At 52.0% G+C, this 18804-nt stretch overlaps 1 protein-coding gene across 9 annotated transcripts in view; it reads left to right on the forward strand.

Annotated features, from left to right (window-relative positions):
• The first annotated feature begins 3928 nt into the window (after nt 1-3928).
• CHD6 (chromodomain helicase DNA binding protein 6) overlaps nt 3929-18804 on the forward strand; it is a 98396-nt gene continuing 83520 nt past the window's right edge. For 7 of the 9 annotated variants that reach the window (XM_077187411.1, XM_077187417.1, XM_077187412.1 and 4 more), the window contains exon 1: nt 3930-4189. The gene's annotated coding sequence lies outside the window, so the exon portion shown is untranslated. Of the gene's footprint in view, nt 4190-18804 lie in introns of all 9 variants that reach the window. The other 2 variants (XM_077187418.1, XM_077187413.1) reach the window with 1 other exon arrangement.

Genomic DNA, 18804 nt, shown 5'->3' on the forward strand with positions numbered 1-18804 from the left:
GGCCCCAACAAGCCAGGGGTTGCTACATCAGCAGCTGAGACTAATTTACTGAGTTGGAAAAACCCTGTGTCCCTCTACCACAAGGTGCCTATGGGTAACAGCAGTTAGCTGCTTCTTTAATTGTCTCTTCAGCCAGCTTCCAAAACCTGTCCTGATCCCAAGTGAGAGCTGCTGCCACCACCGAGAAACCTTTATCTCCCTGGGTTTGTGTCACAGGGTGGGAGATCAGTCAGAGGGGACACCACCCATTCTGCCTGCCCTTGTAGAAACCCAGTCTGCCCTGGCAGAGATGCAGGCATCTCCGGAGCATCCCTCTCTGTAAGGGAATGAGACTAGCCTGGAAATGCTTGGCATTTCTTCAGCCTCGAGGGACTCTGTCCTTTCTGCTGCCAAAGCTGTCCCTGCAGCTGCCTGGGCCTGTCCCTGTGATGGCATACCCAGCACTGTGCTTGTGGATGCCTGAGGGTTGCCCAGACCTGCGTGTGCCAGCTGGGCACATGCACCTGCCTGGCCAAAATGCTGCAGCCCCGAGGTTTGCCTGGGCAATCCACACTGCTGCTGCATCTCAAGCAGGGATTGGAAGTCTCTGGGGCTTGTGGCCAGGACGTGCAGCGCCTTTGGCACTGTCTGCAGGCATAGAGCTGTGCTGCCTCTCAGCCCAGCACTCCGGTGGGGAGAATGCACCTTCTACTGCAAAATCTGAGCTTGAAAAAATCAGTGACATTTGTGAGTGGCATGTGACATTTGAGGTCCTCTGCCCCTGGTGGCACCCCATTTCTTGCTGCTCCTCACAGAGCTGCACGCAGGGGCTGCAAGAGCAGAGTCACTGCACCAGTGACACAGAGAATGTGATACAGGTCACAACCACCCACCTGGGGATGGCTGATGCTGGGAGTAACCACCTTTGTTTGCATTTTGCTTTTCCTAATTCCAGGTAACATTGGTTTCAAGAGAAGAACATAACAGTAATGAGTTTCTCTTTCAGGGTGGGGGACACCTGTAAATCAGGGCCACAGTGGATGCTTTGCGCATGTAGCGTCCACACAGCACACTGCAGGTAAGGATGCAGGTAAGGATGCAGGTAAGGATGCATGCTGGTGCAGGACTGGCTGAGCTCCCTGGAAGGAGGCAGGTTCCATCTGGGCAGTGAGGTATGAAAGTATCCTGAGCCCAGAGTTTTCCCAGGGAAGACTACCACAGTCCCTATTTGTAAATTATAAAATTATTATTATTATTATTATTATTATTATTATTATTATTATTATTATTATTATTATTATTATTATTATTATTATTATTATTTCTTCAAATCAGAAGAGAGTTATCCCAAAGACTGTCTGCTATGCTGTGTTCCAGGTAATGCCTGACCCCAGCTCTGCTCAGCTGCACTCACAGGGGCTACAACCTGAGCCCAGGGGGATTTGGAAACAGCGAAACTCAGGATTTAATCTTGTTTTCCAGAGAGGCTGAGGGAGGGTCTAGTGCTGGCATCAAAGGATGCTGAAGTCACTCAAAAACAAAGCTCATGCTGGCTTTGTGAGGGGATTAGGTGGGAAAGGCCACAGATTGGGCACATTCCTTAGTCCTGTGTGGGGGTTGCAAGCACAATGAATTACTGACTCTGGAAGAGTTCTCTAAATCACCTTGTCTAAAACACAGCAAACACAGCAATCCCACTCTGTAAATAATAAACAGACATGGCCTGGATTAAGACTGAACTGGCAGATGAGTTTCTGTTATAAAATCATACATTCTTTTTTTTTTTTGGTCCAGTATTGGAACCCACAAAATTGAGAAGCCAAGAGAGACATCAGTGATGGACAACCAAGGTGGGGACAGGGGGCCCTTGAGTACAGCTGGAGGAGCTGGGCTGCTTTTTCCTGGTGAAGAGGTAGCAGGACCTGAGCCAAGAGAAGTCTGCAAGTAATGATAAAGCAATTTCAAAGATGATGGACTCAAAACTTTCTTGGCAGTGCCTGGTGACACATTAAGTAACGACGAAGTCCTGAAAGGTTAAGGTGGAATATTGGGATGGTGTAGCCTTGACAGAGGCCACTGGATGAGTGGGGGGGATGTGCTGTGGCTCAGGTAGGCAGAGCCATGGCTGATCTCATCTTGTGCTGATCATCAACACAGTGCTTCGAAGGGACCTCTGGAACCCCTTGCATAACCTCCTGTGGTCCCATTCCATCAAAACTTTTGCAATTCTGTAACAATGTCTTTCCAAATGATATTTACCATGTGAATCTGGCAAGGGAATTTGTTTGTGCCTTGCTTTATTGGTCCGTGACCTCTGGCCAGGCCATTTTACTTGTACAGCAATGAACCACTCCTTTTGAGAGCAACTGAGCAAAAAGTCGCTGATCAGCGAATAAGGTGTTTTGGTTCCCTGGTCATAAAGTACTAATTAATTCCACGTTAACATGCATTCTTCACTCTGAGGCTGAAGTGCTGCTCTGGAGATAGAGCGAAGATACAGCACAGGATGATGTTGATTTGCCAAAGGTTGCCTGGTGCAGGATGAACACATCACATATAGGCAAGGCTTGTGGCTAGAGAAGGAGCGGGCAGGACTAGGGAAAGGGGAAGGCACTGGAGAGGAATATTTCACATGTGCTGGCCCTCTATAAGCAGAAAGAATTTGAAAATGTGAGATCTCAGGAGTGTCCACCAGTGCCATCCATGGGCAAGGAGCCAGACTGAGGGAGGAGAAAGGATGGAGGGTGGAGATGTGGGTTGAAGCAAGCAAGAAACGATAAAGGGGAATGCTATGGAGAAGGAAGACCTGCTTCACCAGGAAGAGCACAGTATACTGGTCTGTGTGGGGGACTTGGAGGAGCCCAGGAATGGGGTGGGTGTAGCTTTATGATGGAGCCACGTCCCTTGGCTGTGTTTAATCTGCAAGTGTGCAGTGGCAGGTGCATGCAGAGGACACCAGCACTGCCCAGTGGTGTTACCCAGTGGATCTCCACGACCAGTGGAAGAGCTCTACAGCTCTGGGGAGAGCAACTGGGGAAAGTCAGGAAGCATAAAGGGAACATGCTAGCTAGACAGCACCAGACATCAGTGTCAGCTGGGGCTGAATAGTCCAGGGCTTCAGCACAGGGCTGTGCCAGCTTCCCAAGGGGCCTGGCAAGCAGTATGGCTGCATGAGGACTCTCCTGTACTCCATCAGTGTGAGTCTCAGCAGAGCTAATTATCTTCAGCAGTGTTTCTTTTGCTGCCACAGCACCTCTGCATCATCAGGGAGGATGGAGCCAGCCCTGGTCCTCTTCCCCAGCTTTCCCAGCTTCCCAGACAGAACAGCAGGCACGGCACTGCGGGCGCCAAAACGAGAGTGCTGCTGGTCCAGCTGCAGGGTGCTGAGGTGAAGGAGGGACTGTGGCTACTGCGCAAAGCCCTCAACACTGTGTGACCAGGAACAGGTATCCCAAGGAAGTCTGGTTGTGAGGAATTCCAATGGGAAACCCACCTCGGTGGGCTTGGCTCACCATTAACTGGTGCTGGACCCGAACCTTGCCAGTTGGTCCATGCCAAGTTTCTCCCTGGAGAGGTGGGTCACCCAGCCCAAGCCCTGAGCCTGCTCCCAGCCCATCTCTTGGAGCCCCCCTCTGGGGAGCGGCATTCCCTCCTTCCGGGCCTGCGGCCTCCGAGGCCGCTCCCGCGTTATTCTTCCATGCGGGGCCGCCCGCGGGCGCCTTCGCACCTCGAGGATTTCGGCGGGCCTGGACGGCAGCGCCTGCAGGGAGTGCGTTGCGGGGACGGGGCAGACACAGCGGCACAGCAGGGCCGGTCGGAGCGGCACGGGAGGGTCGCAGTGGGGCACGGGCGGGTCCCGGGGCGGGGCTCGGGTCCCGTTCACATCCGGGCAACGCTCGGCGGACGTGGAGCACGCGGGCGGGGCGGCGGCGCGTGGGGGCGGCGGCGCGGCCAATCAGCGCCGCGCTCTCATCGGTGCAAACAGGAGCACAATGGAGCGAGCGGCGGGCGCGCTGCAGCCAAGCTTGGCGCGAGCGCCGCGCGGCTGACGGGCCGGCCGGCCAATGGGCGGCGGCGCGCGGCTCTGGGCAGCCAATGGGCTCGCTGCGGGGGCGGGCCCGAGCGAGGTTAGGGTGTCCTTGCTGGGCGCTGGGCTAAACTTCACCAAATAAAAGCTGTTTGTGTTGGGGCGGCTGCGGAGCCATTTTGGGTAAGTTCTGCCCCGAACTTTGGGTTCGCCCGCCTGGCGGGGCCGGCGCGGCGGTGGGGCTGCGCCAGGGCGGCGCTATGAATGAACGCGGCGGCGGTGGCGCGGGCCGCGGAACGGGCGGGGGCCGGGGCGGCCGCCGGCCCTGTCATGGCTCCGGCCGCGGGGAGGGGCGGCGGTGCCCCCTGGTCCCTCCGCGCCGCCCTCCCCCGCCCCCCGGGCCGCGGCAGCGCGGGGGGGCCGCGGCCCGTCTCGCCGGCCTTGACGTTCGCCCCTGACCGGGCCTCGCCGGCTCTCGGCCGGTAGCGCGGGGCCGAGCGCCCCCGGCAGCGGCGGCGGGTCCCGGGGAGTGCGGGGCCGGGGGCGGGGCGGGCTCCCCACGGTGCTGAGCCGAGGCTCCTCCCGGCCAGGGAGGGGGAAGCGGCGCCCCCCCCCCCCCGGGTGCGGGGTATCGGAGCCCGCCCGCAGGGCGCAGTTCCCCTTTGGCATCTCGGCTGTGGTGCTCAGGAATATCAATAATTAAGTCTTTAAACTTGGCGGTCAGGGGGAAGCGGGTCCCTTTGCGCTCTGGAGGGCCCAGGGGTGCGGGCTGCCCGCTGCCTGGTCCCGCCGAGCCTGGGCGCGGGGGGGATGCGGTGGAAGGGCCGCTCCCGCCGCGCAGGGCCACGGACTCGTCCCTGTCAGCGCGGTTCCGTCCCGCTGCGCGCGGAGCAGACGCGGATCGGTTGTGACATCGCAGCCATGTCACAACAGAGGCATCGCAGTCACAGCAGAGCCGCGTCTCGCCGCAGTCATCGCACCCGCTGCGGGTCGGTGGCCGCGCCGTGGGGTTCCCCTGTGCTCACCAGTGGCTTCACTGGTGGTGGAGGTGGATTTTAGCCTTGATCGATGAAATTTGTAGGATGAAGGCTGTGAAAGACACGCACGCGAATACGGGAGGAGGAAGCAAAATCGTCAGCTCGGGTTACTGCTGCGAGCGTGCACCCGCCTGAGAGTGGGTCTCCCTCTGATTGTCAGTTTGCCTGCTGACAATACACTGAACTCGCAGTGAAGTCGGGGACCGCGGGTCCAGGCAGGCTAACTCAGCACATGCAGTGCTGGTTCTGCCTGGTCTGCTGCTCTCCTTTGATATGGTAGAGTATTTTGGTAATTTTGCTATGAAAAATGCTTGCTTTGTTTCCTCAGGGAGTCCGGATGCTTCTAGCCAAAAGCCCAGTCTTTTTTCTTGTTTACGTCCTGCTCAGGAAATGCAGCAAATATTGAAGGTGTTGGAGAATGAGGGAAGACGGATGGAGATGGTTGGCTGTGCTTGTGTAGTGTCCGATGGGACTGGGGAGAAGCCTCCAGCACCCCTCAGCTGGCACTGGCCTCCCTGGCATGGGGCTCCTGGGGGGCGGAAAGATGCTGTTATCTTGTTAGATGTCTATCCCTGACCCCTTCATTTGCAGAGTATCTTTTTAAGTGCTGTGGAGTCAGTTGGATTAGAGTGTTGCCAGAGGAGAGGAAGCACTGAGTTCTCAGAGGGTGTTTTCTCTGTTGTGAAGTGTTGCTGTTGGGCCCTGTTCAGGTGATGGTATGGGAAGAGGTACTGTCTTGCCTCTCCTTGTCTCTTGTTTACCTCCTTCATGCAGGAACTCTGCTCTGCTCCTTTGCAGAGAAATTGTAGTTTTAGTCAAACTGTTGAAGTATGAAGCAATAACAGCAATCTTCCTGGAGTAAATAGGTTGTTTCTCTCCCAAGGCTTTTGGCCTTGAGCTGGGTTGGTTTTGGTTTAGGGCTGCTCCTGGGTTCCTTTCCTGAAAATTGCTTCCTCTTCCACTACAAAGTAGAAATTTGTTTTTGGGAATGCTAATTCAGCCTGTGTCTCTGAATTGGTACAGCTGCCTGCTCTTGCAGGTCCTTCAGGGGTGCTGGACATGCTGCTGCACTGCCTTCACTGCAGAGATGGGCAGCGTGACAGCATTGGGTGAAGCTCATTGAATGTTGCCCCTCAAGTGCTTCAGGCTGAAAAACACAGTAACTAGGAGAGCTGGATCCTGTCAAAATGTATGTGTGTGCCTTGTGCAGCAGAGTTAAAGTACATGTTTTTATTCTTCAAACAAAAGCTGAAGTCAAGGAGAGGACTTTGAGTGATCTTGGTTTGTTTGCACTTTGATGAAGTTTGAAGCCCACCCTGCAGGCATGGCTGTTTGTTCCTGGCTGTTCCTTTATTCTCATTTTTCCCAGCAGAAACACATGCTGCCCTGTCCCTGAGGAGGCAGTTGCAGCCCCTTGCTGCAGGCCAGTATGGGTACCCTGTGTGAATCTGACACTGAGGCAGCTCTTGCAGTCTTTATCCATGCTGCAGCTGTGAATAATGCACATGTCTAAGGGAAGGTGCTATCAGGGGCCTTGTTACTTTGTTCTGAATATTGCTGTCTAGTTTAGTAGTATGTGCCTTTTTAATGGAGTTTACCTCTTCCTCTGTTGTCCTCCATGGTGGCCTTAGGGTACTATGCTGCTTGTCTTTGAGCAGCTGGCCCTAGATGTTCCAATGTTAGTCCCAGGGATCAGTGCTGTGGGTCTTTTTGGGGTCTGTTGATTTCTAGTGGCTTGGTGGATGAGGCTCTCAGAAGAGGATCTAGTTTTCTGACTGCTTTTTATTGCATTTCTTCAGCTGGAAGTGAATCCCTGCCCCCTCTCTCCACCCCAAAAATGTAATCACAATAATTTTTAAGATCTAGTCTTCCTTGAGTGATCTTTAATATTTTATCTAGAGTTTCTCCAAACACATAAACTTCTACAGGTGGATAATATAAAGAGTTTCGCTGCAGTGGTTTGTGTTATTTCAAGAGGGCTTTGTACAAGCACGTGAACTTGTTTTTGTGAGCTGGGCGACTTTGTGAGACTTGTTTTTTGAGAGGCTGCCAGAGCGGGCCTTTGTGTTTTGCTGTGGTGTCCTGCCCTGTCTGGGGTTTGCACAGATAAGAGCTGATATCATCCTCATCAGTGTGCAGGAGAAGCTTACCATCACTAAGAGGGAAGAGCTGATCAGCCTCGTGCTGAGAGTGGTGCTTGGTGCAGGAATGCAGACTCTTGTGTTGAGTCTGGAAAGCAGGCATTCGTGGGGAGCCTGCTCTGAGGGTGTCTTAAAGAGACAATGTCAAGCTCTGTGGTTGGATGTCTCACTGGGTCTTGGGGCACTTAAAAGGGCTTTTTTCATTTCTCCTGCAAGTAGCAGTGAATAAGCATTTCTCCTTGCTCATCCCCACTTTTCCTGCTTGGGACAGTGGAGTCAGCCTCTGGTGTTGGTGGTCCTCCCTGGTCTGTGAAGCAGAGGCAGTGTGGTCATTGGAGGCCAACAAGCGCTCTCAAGGGGAGAGAAGATGGTCAGGATGAAGGGGCCTGTCTGCAGTGGGGCAGCAATGTTTACTGTGGCAGAGTGTTAGTGACATGCAGGGTTTGTGTGGTGGGTTCTCAGCACCCTAAAAAGCCATGAAAACAGAATTACCCTTGACTGTGGGAGAGATGTCAGTGCCTGCGTTGCCAAGCGTGGTGGTGGTAAGACCAAAATCCTCTAAGGAAGCAATGTGCTCTGTGCAACACCTATTGTGAGTGCCACACTGGGCAATGTCTGTCCCAGCCTCCAGTGATCATCCAGCACCAGCCCCTGGTGAAATAATAGAGCTGGGGAAAGCTGACCAATCCGGCAGCAAAAAGGGAAAAATGTGGTTCTCTGGTTGTCAGCTTCTGACACAAGGAGACTCTGATTTTGTTCATAATATCTCGGGCTGGTGTAATATGTTTTCCATGTGATAGGACAATGCCTTCAACTTTCCCTTATATGGGAAAATCTGGGATGCAGCCTAGCAATCCACCAATATGTGGCTAATAATTTTTAGCATTGTTATGTTGGATGTGTCCAGTCAGCCTAAGAATTAGAGTATACCTGAGACCCTCTGGCTGGGCTTTAATATTTAAGACCAGTCCCTGGCAGATATCTGGGGAAGGGTTATGACTATGCTCTAGGGAATGCCTGAGTACAACTGGCTGTTTTGGAAGTCAGCTAAAAGCTGGGAGAGTTTATGCCTGAGTATAGAACTCCTGCTCTGTGCTGCCCTTGGGCCCAGTGCTTAGAGAAACGCTGGGTTGTGTTTGCATCAGGTGGGGGTCACACACAAAGCTTTTGGCATATCCTTTGTGTGAGGACCTTCTCTCTGTGGAGGAAATACTGCCTTGAGGTGAAGGGGTGCATGCTGTTTCTGTACTGCAGCCTGTTGTCTCCAAGGCGTTCTCAGCCTGTAGTGAGTATAAATTCTGCTCTAACAGGAGCAAAACACTCTTTCAGTCCAGAAAAGAAAATGAGAAGCATGGGATCCAAGTCCCAGTCCTTCTTAGCTTTTCGTGTGGGCGCTGGAAATGTGCAGAGGTGTGTTGGGTATGGCTCGGGGAGTGCAGGTGTTACTGTGAGGGTGAGGTGTGGCTTGGCCGTGGGGTGCCCATCATATTTTCCAGCCCTGGTTTCCCCTTGAGGGATGCTGCTTCATGATATTATGAATGTCTGCCCTCCGAGGTACAGCATTCCTTTTGCAGGCTTGCCTTTTCCAAAATTCTATGCTGGTTGTTTTGGGATGGTTTGTTTTACTGTGGTGTTTGGGAATTTTTTGGTTTGTGTTTTTCCTGGTAAGATTAAGTTTAGATCTCTTCTGAAGCTTTCAGGCACTTGTCTGGTTCTCTCTGCCATTTGGCTCAGTTGTGAAGGGAATTCCGGGTTGAAATGCAGGTAATTAATTGTTTCCTTTTGGGGTGACTGTGCTGAAAGCAGGGAAAAGTTATGCTTGGCAGTGTCAGTTTTCAGAGTATTTTCTAAATGTTTGTATAAAAGTGTGGGATCTGTGGAGCCCTCCTTTGCATTAGAGTAGGAGACTGTATCAGGGGTCAGTCTGGTGTTACTCTAGGCCCCTGAGCTGGCTGCATGTCCTGTTATAACGTGCCTGCTGTTGCAAGGGAGGGACAGGTAGGCAGTAGATGGGCAAGTCTGTTTCATTCACTATCTGATGTTGTCCTAAATTACTTGTTTGAATTACAGCCTGAGAGCTCTGGCACAGGAAAATAGGTGGGAAGGGCAATAGGCACGTGTGGGAGACCCCAGCCAAAAGCCTGGTGAGGAAGGCTGGGGGAAAGCTGTGTCCCTGTGGCTGTCAGTGGACCTGTGTGAGGAACTTATTGCCTTTAGTGTTAAAACTCCCTGGGATGTAAGACCCCCACCTCTTCCCCCAGGAGATACCTCATTAGCATTTCTTTGAAGGCAGAAGCAGGACTTTAGCTATCAGGCCCTCCCTGTTAGCAACCACTGCTATAGAGTGGTTGCAACTAACAACTCCAATAGAAAGGGAGTTGTTCTCCCTCTCTATTGCACTGGAAATAGGTATTTGTTTTGTGGACATAGTTTCATTTTGCACTTCAACTTACAATGTATGGCTGCCTTGGAAAGTGAATTCTAGCACTTAATATTAGCTACAGGCAGGAACGAGGGTGCTGCAAAGTTGCAGGGGGTTCCACTTCTTTGATATATAGGTAGGTGAAATATTGGTTCTTTAAGAAACATTAATGCCTTGTTATATATGTGCATTGAGGCAGAATTAAAATTAGTCCTAGATACAAGAATAAACATTAGTGCTTTGCTATAGATGTGCTGCAAAAGCTGCTATTTTTATGTGAGCCACTGCCTTGAGTTCTCTAGGTCTTATGCACAGAGCACTTTTAACCCTCAGTCTTTCATCTGCTTTGGTTGAACTTAGAATATACTTTAGATAAAGTGAAGTTTAAGTGTTCAATGTGTGTTAATTGAGGATCCAACAAGAGCCATTTTTGATGACTTAATTAAATGGCTGGTGCATCCTTGCTGTACACTGTGCTTGCTTAGCCTCGGAAGGAGTGCAGTGGGGTGTGTGAATTCACAGCCCATTGCTCCTATTTGTATGCTTCTCTGCTTGTTGCTTTAGGGCAGGCAAAGCCCTGTTTCTCAGTGATCTTTCTCAGTCCCTGCAGGGTGCCCCTCACCAGAGTATCTGAGCCTTTCCCAGCATGCACTTTGGTGCATACATAAAAGCAGGTTTCTCTCCTCCACTGCAGACAGCAGAGGCTGTGCTCTGTTTACGGCGCAGTGATGGTGCGGGAAGGCTGGCTGAAACAAGGCTTGTGCTTTCTGTGAAGGTGCTGAGGTTTGTGATTGCAGATTTGTGGGCCAGTCACAGTGACTTCTCCACTGCCTTGCTTTGGAGGGTGAGAGTTTCTATTAGAGAATAAAATTGCTGGTTTGGAGTTAGGCCAGTCCCACACTATGCTTTGAGTGTGAGAACCAGAGTCCTGAATCCCAAAGGCAAAGGAAGGAGTGTGTTACTGTGGGCACAGGCTCCTTGAGGCTTTGGTAGTTGTAATTTCAATTCAGGTGAATTGAGGTGTGACTCTGCAGGCTGTAGGACCTATGTGTTTGAATAGGTACAGCTGTGCCCACATCTGACAGGGCATGCTGTGTGTGGAAATGTGGTTATCTGCAGATACTGCTTTCCAGTTTCTAGACAGGCTCTCCATTGGCTGCTCTGCTGAGTGGAGCAGGGCATTAGGGCTGAGGACAATATTCTTAAACCCTTTCCTGGATCCAGCTCTATTTCCTGCTCTTTCTGCTCCCCTTAGCTGGAAGGAGGAGACAGACATGGAGCAGAAATGGGTTTCTGGACCCTGTTGCATGATTGTTCCTCCAGAGATGCCTGCTGAAGAAAGGGTTCAAAATATGAGTGGCTTATCCAAGTACAGAGGGAGAGAAGATATGGAAACCATTTTGGTTTGGACTTTGGACAGGTATGTGCAGTAAGAGTAGGCTAGGACGTGGGCCGGTGGGAACTGTGTTCTCCTGTTCTGTCCAGGGATTGCTAACCTGGCTTCTATGTTGCTACATGACAGAGGAGACTGATGTCTACAGACCTGCTGGGCAAACAGGGACAAGAGTTTCTTGGTAGCTTGATGCAGCTGATGCCATGTGCTTGCCTGCTTTCTGGCTGACCCTATGACAGTGGTGCTGGTTGGCCAGGAGTGTCCAGGGCATCTTCTGTATCTGTGCCCTGAATGAATTCAGCTTGAGTCCAGGAGAGATCACAGCAGCTCTGCCTATGTGCTGTTGGAAGAAGCTTGGTGTGGCCTGGGTTCCAGTTCTGTTTGGAAAAAAGGACTCTGCAAAGATGGGACTTTGCAGTCAGTGTTAGTGACAGTGGCGAGGCATCCTCTGGCAGGAAGCCCTCCTGCCCATGTGTTCCCTACTCATGCAGGTGTGGCTCTCCAGCCTGGCGAGGTTGATGCTCTCTTCACTGTTCCTCAAGCTGGTCTCTGACTAAAGGGCTTTATGAGCTGAAGCAAGAAGGGGCTACCTCTCCATATGCGCTTTTGGTAGCGTTTTACTTGCAGTGTGTCTGGGCAGGCCTTTGTGTGCTCACCATTTAAAAGGGCTAGCCAAGTGTATTAAAGCAGTCTATAGCTGAGGAGCTGGCATCACTGAATCCCAAGCATTTGCACAAGAGGAATTGAAGAATTTCTCTTTGGCACTGCTCTCAGCCTCCCATACTTTAGTCTTTCTTGGGATAGTGTAAAAGACAAATGCAAGGAAACAGAGATGATTGAGATGAATGTCTCATTACAGATGGCATCTGAACTCTGGAGACTGTTCTCTCAAAGTACTTTCTCAGGCCTGGACAACAGCAGATTTTGTCTGTTGCTATTTTGGAATGAGGTTTGCTAGATTTTGTTAGGATGTGCAGGCAGAACAGATGCCATGAGCTGTGGGACCTCCCTACAGCATACAAAACTCTCAGACTGTGGTTATTTAGGATGTTATCTTTCTGGGTGCTAAGGAACAGCTTGGCTCCCCCAGTACCTTGCCTTGCTGCAGGCAGGGGTTTGCCAGCCAGCCTTTCTGCCCTGCCCTGGAGTGGGTGGCCTGGGTTTGCAATGCTAGCAGGACAGGTGCAGCATGTGTGGGTGCAGGAGCTCTTCTCCAACAGGGCAGCATCAGTCAAGCAGCCTCTGTAAGCTGGTGTTGGAGCTGTCCTGTGCTTGGGGAGCGAGCAGTGTAGCAAAATGTCCTTCTGCTCCTGGAGATCCCTTCTATGTCCCCAGCCTTCAGTGTGTGTGAGAGCACAGACCAAGCTGAGCTTCCTTTATCACCTGTTTTTTGAGATCCCTAGGACCAGGATAAAGTGCTGCCTGGCCCAAAGAAGAGCTGCTCACTTTTCACACACTAAGATACCTGTACCTTGGGGTCAGCCTTCAAGGCCTGTGCTCGTAAGCTGTAGTCTGAGATTGTGGCCATGGTAGGCAAAGCAAGGCTGGCCTTGAGCTCCCTTCAGGCACTGTACACCCCTTGCCACTCTGCCACCTGTGCACAGACGAGGCATTTGGCAAAGCAGAGGTGTCCATCCTGTTGTGAGGGCCTGGAAATGTTTGAAATGCTAACTCTTTTCCTGTGGCCCAGCTGCTGGTACTTGGCCATGCTTCATTCAGTTCCTTGGATGTTTTTCCTTGGGCACATTCCTGTGGGCTACTCATTAGATGAAGCAGGAGGTTGGCAGGAGGGCACCAACTTTTTCTTTCACCTTTTTTCTCTACCGTGGTTATAGCAGAAGAACAGTGGGGAATACCTTAGTCAGCAGATAACAGGAGCAAACAGGGATGTGGGGTAAGAGTTATCCACTGTGGAGGTCTGTGGCAGGGAGCTTCAATTGGAGCAGACTTGCCTGAAGTCTGACAGAAATTCCTCAAGAAATGATTTTCAGCATGACTGGACTCTGCAGTGGGATCTCCATCACTCTGTGGAGCTGTGGCCAGTGTTGCTGTGCCTTCTCAGCACAAAATTTGATCAGGGTGTCAGATGTGTCCACAGCCAAGTCTTGAGGTGCATTGCATGTGTTCACTTTTCTCTCCCTGATGTCAATGTTGATTTTTGGTTTCTATTCTAGCATTAGAAAATAGAGGCACATAGGGTTATGATTGCCTCTGAGGAGCTGTTTGCAGTGTGGCAAAGTTGTTTTCTGACAGCTGGAGTTTGCTGTGCAGGATGTTAACAACAGCAAGAGGAGAAGATCTGTACTTTCAAGAATGCCATCTCATTTTTTGGCCATCTACCTTGGGATAGTATGAGTTTGGTGTAAAGCTCTCCAACCTTATAAAATGTTCTTTGCATTGGCTAGCTGTCAAGGCTGGATTTGTAAACCTTTCTTACTAATAAAGGTTAAATTATGTGCCTAGTGGCTTCTTTGTAGGGACAGTGACCTTGGAGATGGACTTGGACAGCTAAGTGAAGCTTTGAACACTTGTGTGTAAGACATAAAAGGCAGCAGGAAAATGTGCAGAGTGCACAGGCTGCTGGTTTTTGCTGAAACATCTATATCCCTCCTGGTAGCTGGAGAGCAGCTGGATGTTTTGCCCTGATGCAAGAGGCCTTTGAAGCAGCTGACAGTAACCCCTGTGCTCCCTTGAGCCCAGTAATTCATCAGAGGCTTTTTCCTTACACTGCTGGGAAGTCTGGCTCCTCATGACTGCTGGTCCAGGAAGCCAGCAGGAGCCAAGCCTACAAATCTCTCTCTACCCAGGGGTAACAGCCAGGCACTTCAGGGAAGAGAACCTGCTTCCAGCACTGAGACTGTGTCCTCAGAGCTTCTTTCCCCATTTCCATCTAAAATGTAGCTAGGGTTGTGTTGTCACTCTGACCAGAGGCTTTCCACAGCCTCCTTGGTAGCTGAAGCACACAAGCATGCTGCCTTGGCATGCAAGGCCCTCTGCCTTGTGAAGGAGCAGATTGGGTGGACCATCCCAGGCTAAGAGGAGTTGCCCACCAGGCATCTTTTTGGTCGCCAGCAGGCTGGTTATGCCACTGTGTTGAGCTGCTGTGAGCAGTGAGCTTCTGACTCCCAGAGGCCAGGAGAGGGGTTGTGAGCTGGCTGCTTCTGGCCTGCACCAGGGTCAGTGGGGTAGGAGAGTTGTGCAGGATGCTGTGGAAGTTACACTTGGCCATAGGCTTTATTGGCTTCTGGAGCTTGGGACTCCTGTAGCATGTGGATACAGATACTGCATTTTTTTCATTTTAAAGTAGGAAATTAGGTGCTGGGAGTGTGATGGATGAAGTGGGAAGGCTTTATGGCCACTGTCACTGTCTGTTCCCTAGACACTCCACTCGTGTCCTTTCTTGTTGGCTTGCTGGTCGGCATGCTGAGGCTGGTGAATAAAGTGGAAGGAAAATTTGGCACTGGTGATGGAAGAATGGCTTGTTAAGATTTGGCAGACTGGGCAGTTAATTTGAGCTGTGTAGTGTCCTGGGTTGGATGCCGCACTGGGCCATATTTGTGTGTAGTGGGTAGCAGATGTCTGGAAAGTGCTACATCAGTGACATGCAGTGGGCTTTGCTGATGTGTCAGGAGCTTGAGCTGGGGATGCTCTTTACAAGGCACATGAATCGTGCTGGTGGGATACTGCTGTGCAGGGAGCCACCGTGGACCCCTATGTGTGTAGGAGCGCTGCACATGTTCTTGCACACCAGTGCACCCTTGCACATGAAATCATGCCTCTTGGCACTGAGGGTGGTCAGATGCCTGTCCCTGTGGGAGTCCGGCCTGCTGGTGCCAGTTACGAGTCTGGGCAAGCTTGGCCTGTCTCCTTTCTCTCTTGGCTGTGTAGGTACTGCATTGTAGCGATTTGGTTTGGTTTTCTTCTGGGTTTTTTTGCCTTGCTGATGTTGAGGATTAAAATACACTGCCTGAGGGTTATGAACAACTGTTTGGAGTCAGACTCTTGGCCAGCAGATCAGAAGGCAACAGACACAGTAGGTGTGAGAAACCTGTCTCGCTCCTGCATACCAGGGTAGCAGGATGATGACATGGAAAATTGCACACAGCTGATGCTGGGTGCATCCCCATGATGGGGAAGGGGGTACAGCTGACACTGGTGCATCCCTGCTCTGCAGACAGCCACCTTGCAAGGCCTGTGCAACATGGGAGTAGTGTGTCCCCTCATTTTGGACTGTTCATGAAGATGATGAGGAAAATACATTTTATGGTGAGCTCAAATGTGGTTTCCCTCTCTCTAGCAGCAAGCTGGAGTGCTTCTCTTTGTGTGCATGTCGAATGGCCAGGCATGGCTTTGTGTTCATGACGTGCCTTCACTGAACAAACTGAAGGGGTTTCAGCTGTTCTGCTGCTTTCTCTTCCCTTGTGCTGTTTTTCCCTACTCACTACTGTGTTCGCTGGACTCTGAGTGAGCCCTCGGTGCTCAGTCCCCTTGGCACTGTGCAGCTGCTGAAGGTCACTGTGGTTATGGTCTTGGATTAGAAGCTTCATTTGAAAACCCTCCAAAAAGGAGCTATTGCTGGTTCTGCCACGTGAGCTTGTCATGAGAGTCATGAAATGCAGCTGACTGAAGCTGCATTACCGGGGGCTGTATCCAGCCTGCATGTGCACTCTTGCTTGTTGGGTGCCAACAGAGCATCCTCTGTGGAACAGGCAATGGCACGAGCCCAGGTGTCTCCCTGGGGTCTCTGATGTGGCTGTTGCTGTAGGGCTGAGAGCTTGGGAGCGGAGTGTTGGTGTTGAACAGGCTTTCTGGAGGGGAATGCTGTGCAGCATCACCATATTCCTTTTCCAAGGGAGCAAGTGGCAAGGAGGTTGTGGTGATTTTTTGCCTGCCTGTCAAAGTCTTATTGCCTCTTCACCTGTGGGGTGGCAGTGCTGGGTGTCTTGGGAAGGTACTGCAGGTTCGCCATGTGCTTTTGGTGTCCTTATCAGCAGATCTCTGGGCTCTCCTGGCCCCACAGAGAACATAGTTCATTCCCCCCTACCTTCTTTTTTTTAAAGATGAGAATATTTTGAAAACAGAAAATTGCTTGCAGCATGGCTGTGTCCCTTGGGGCTGGCTGTTGGTGTGATGCTCTGCCCGTCCTGGACATGTGTACCTGCCTGATGCATGTTTGCTCCCTTACTTTGGGTTATTTGGACCTCTGTGTTCTCTCCTCTTCCCCCGTGTTTCCTTCATCGTGCTGTGTGTCCTGCTTAGGAGTGTGGGGCCTGTGCCCTCTTCCCCCATGGTGCCGTGGAGCATTACGGCAGCTCTGGAATGAAGACCACTTGGCTGCTTGGCGAAGCCTCTCCTGATGGGTTGCTGAGGGAGTCTTGTTTTCTGTAGCTGTGTGAGCAGAGCTGGGAAGCTGCTTCTCCGCAGCCTCTGGGAAGGAGAATGTGTGCTGTGCTGCCTCGCAGTGAGCTTGCAGACTCCACAGCCCCCTGCATGGCTGCTGCTGCTTCTCTCTTGCTAAACTACTGGGTTATTTTTAACTTGGAAAAATTACAACCCGAGATTGGCATTCTCTACCCCCAGCGGAGGGCTGGAGGCAGGATGTGGGGGAGGCACTGCGGAGGCTGGGAATGCGGCTTGCCGCTCCAGCGGGCCCGTTGCCAGGGGCTCTGCCCCCCACAGCCCTGTGCCTGCCGGGCTGCGCAGAGCCTGTGCGCCGAGGCTGCCTCTTGCTCGGCACGGATGGAGCTTCAGCCTGGATTCCCATGGCGAAGGCACAGAGCAGCTGCAGACACATAAACAAATCCTGCTGCAGCAGGCTGTGGGGAGAGAGCTGTGCTCTGCCTGCCAGGCTGCTTGCGTGACAGCCTGCAGACAGATAGCTGCTGAGGGGGACTGTGTACCTCCTTCCGAGAGTATCCTGCAGAGATGCTCTTGGGTGATGGAGTGTGCTGTGGAGGAGCAGCTAGCCGGGTTGCTCTTTTGCCTTCTGGAGGAGGCTTTGCTGAACCATGTAGCCCTCCCTAATTTAACTTGCAGAGAGCTGTTGGGGAGGAGCCAGGGAGAGGTGTCACTCTTGCGCCCCCCCCCCCCCCCCCCCAGCTCTGCCTCTAGTGTTTTGCAGGCAGTTGCATTGTCAGTGCGAGTCTCCCTTGCCTGGAACTCCCCGAGTGATGGGAACACCTCTCTAAATCCGCTGACAGGGAGATGTTTCTGCAGAGCCTCTTTTCTATGCAGCCCTCAGGAATTTAGTTCCCTGAGTCCCTCTGGATTGCAGCAGACCCCCAAGTTTCAAGCTCCAGTGGCTCTGCTGGCTGAGATGTGTCTGTGCAGCCCTGCTTAGGAACAGGGATTGATGAGGTAGCAAGGCTCAAACAGCACCAGAGGACTGCAAATGTGTGTGTCTTTGCTGTTTGGTCTCAGAGAACACTGTTGGTCAAGACAAGCAGAAGAAGAACAGAACCAGGTTCTACTCTTGGTCTGTCCCTGCCTGACCTGTGAGTCCTTTACTGCTGCTCACCTGCAATGTGGATGCATCAGGTGAGGAGGGTGGCTGGTGCTTGGGCCCTGCTTGGTTGTCCTTGGGCTTTCTGTCTGCCTTACCAACTGCAAAGCTATTGAGGAGGTTCCTCTGATGGGGAGGTGCTGCCAGGGCCTGGGGCCTTCTGTTCCAGCTCGCCTGGGAAAGCCTGCCAGTTCCTGTCAGTTCTGATCTGTTGTCTGCTACTCCATAGCTCTCAGTGATTGGCCAGGAGTGGCAGGGGAGCACAGCAAACCTCTTGGCGAGCAATGGCCAGTCCTTATTTCCCTTAGCTGACTTCAGGCAGTTGCAGACACCTTTTCTGGCTCCTTTGGGAATGAGTCTCATTTGCTTGTTGAGGCTGGTCCCATACACCCAGCACTCTGATTCCATTTGGCATGACATGCTTTGGGCAGTAAACTGGTGTGAGGCTCTCCAGGCTGTGGGATGGGGTACGCCATGAGATACTGAGGCTGGTCCTCTGCCTCTGAGCTCCAGTCAGGACTGTGAGAGTTCCTGCCAGAGCAGCAGTTCTGGTGTCTCAGGTCTACAAAGGTCCAATGTGATGCCTGACCCTGACAGAGAAATTACACAGCTCATGTCATCCCTGTATGGTAGGGAATGGCTGTTGGCTACTTCTTTTCCTCAAGGCTGTAGGGTTTGTTATCAGGCACTGCTGATAACAGTGTTATCAGAGACACTGCTCTGTGTTTGAGCCAAGGGCTGTTCCCATGATGGCAGCAGGTGGTGGAGAGCAGGACAACTCTAGGGCAGCCAGGACTGGAGTAGCATCTCTTCCCCAAGATAGCTACTCTGCAACTTATGTGAGGCAGTGGAGTGTCCCCACCACTCCAGGGTGGTGTGAACACACAAGGACAGCTGCTGACACTGGCACAGGGATTGATGTGTGAAGCAGAAGACAGAGCAGGACTCTTTACTTGGAAGACAGGCTTCTGAAAGTTCTCATTTGCCCCATTGCCTGGTGCCCTTTGTCGCTGCCTTATGTTTGGCAGGGCTGAGCAGGGCCCTTGTGCTGTGTCTGTGGGAGCTGCCTGCAGTTCTTATTTCTGAGACTTCTCATCAGTCTGTACTGTGACCTCTGCCAGTGTTTGTCAGGGCAGGTTAGTACATCCTCAGGTAACAGTACAGCAAGGCAGTGCTGAGCCACCCAACTTCCCCTGGGCTAGCTGCCATCCATGAGCCTGGCTTGCTACTGGCCTGCAGGCCTGGGCAGCAGGTTGGGACCTGACACCCCTGACCCATCTCTTTTCCTTCAAGCTGTGCCTGG

Source organism: Agelaius phoeniceus, chromosome 17, assembly GCF_051311805.1.
Source record: "Agelaius phoeniceus isolate bAgePho1 chromosome 17, bAgePho1.hap1, whole genome shotgun sequence".
Lineage (NCBI taxonomy): Eukaryota > Metazoa > Chordata > Aves > Passeriformes > Icteridae > Agelaius > Agelaius phoeniceus.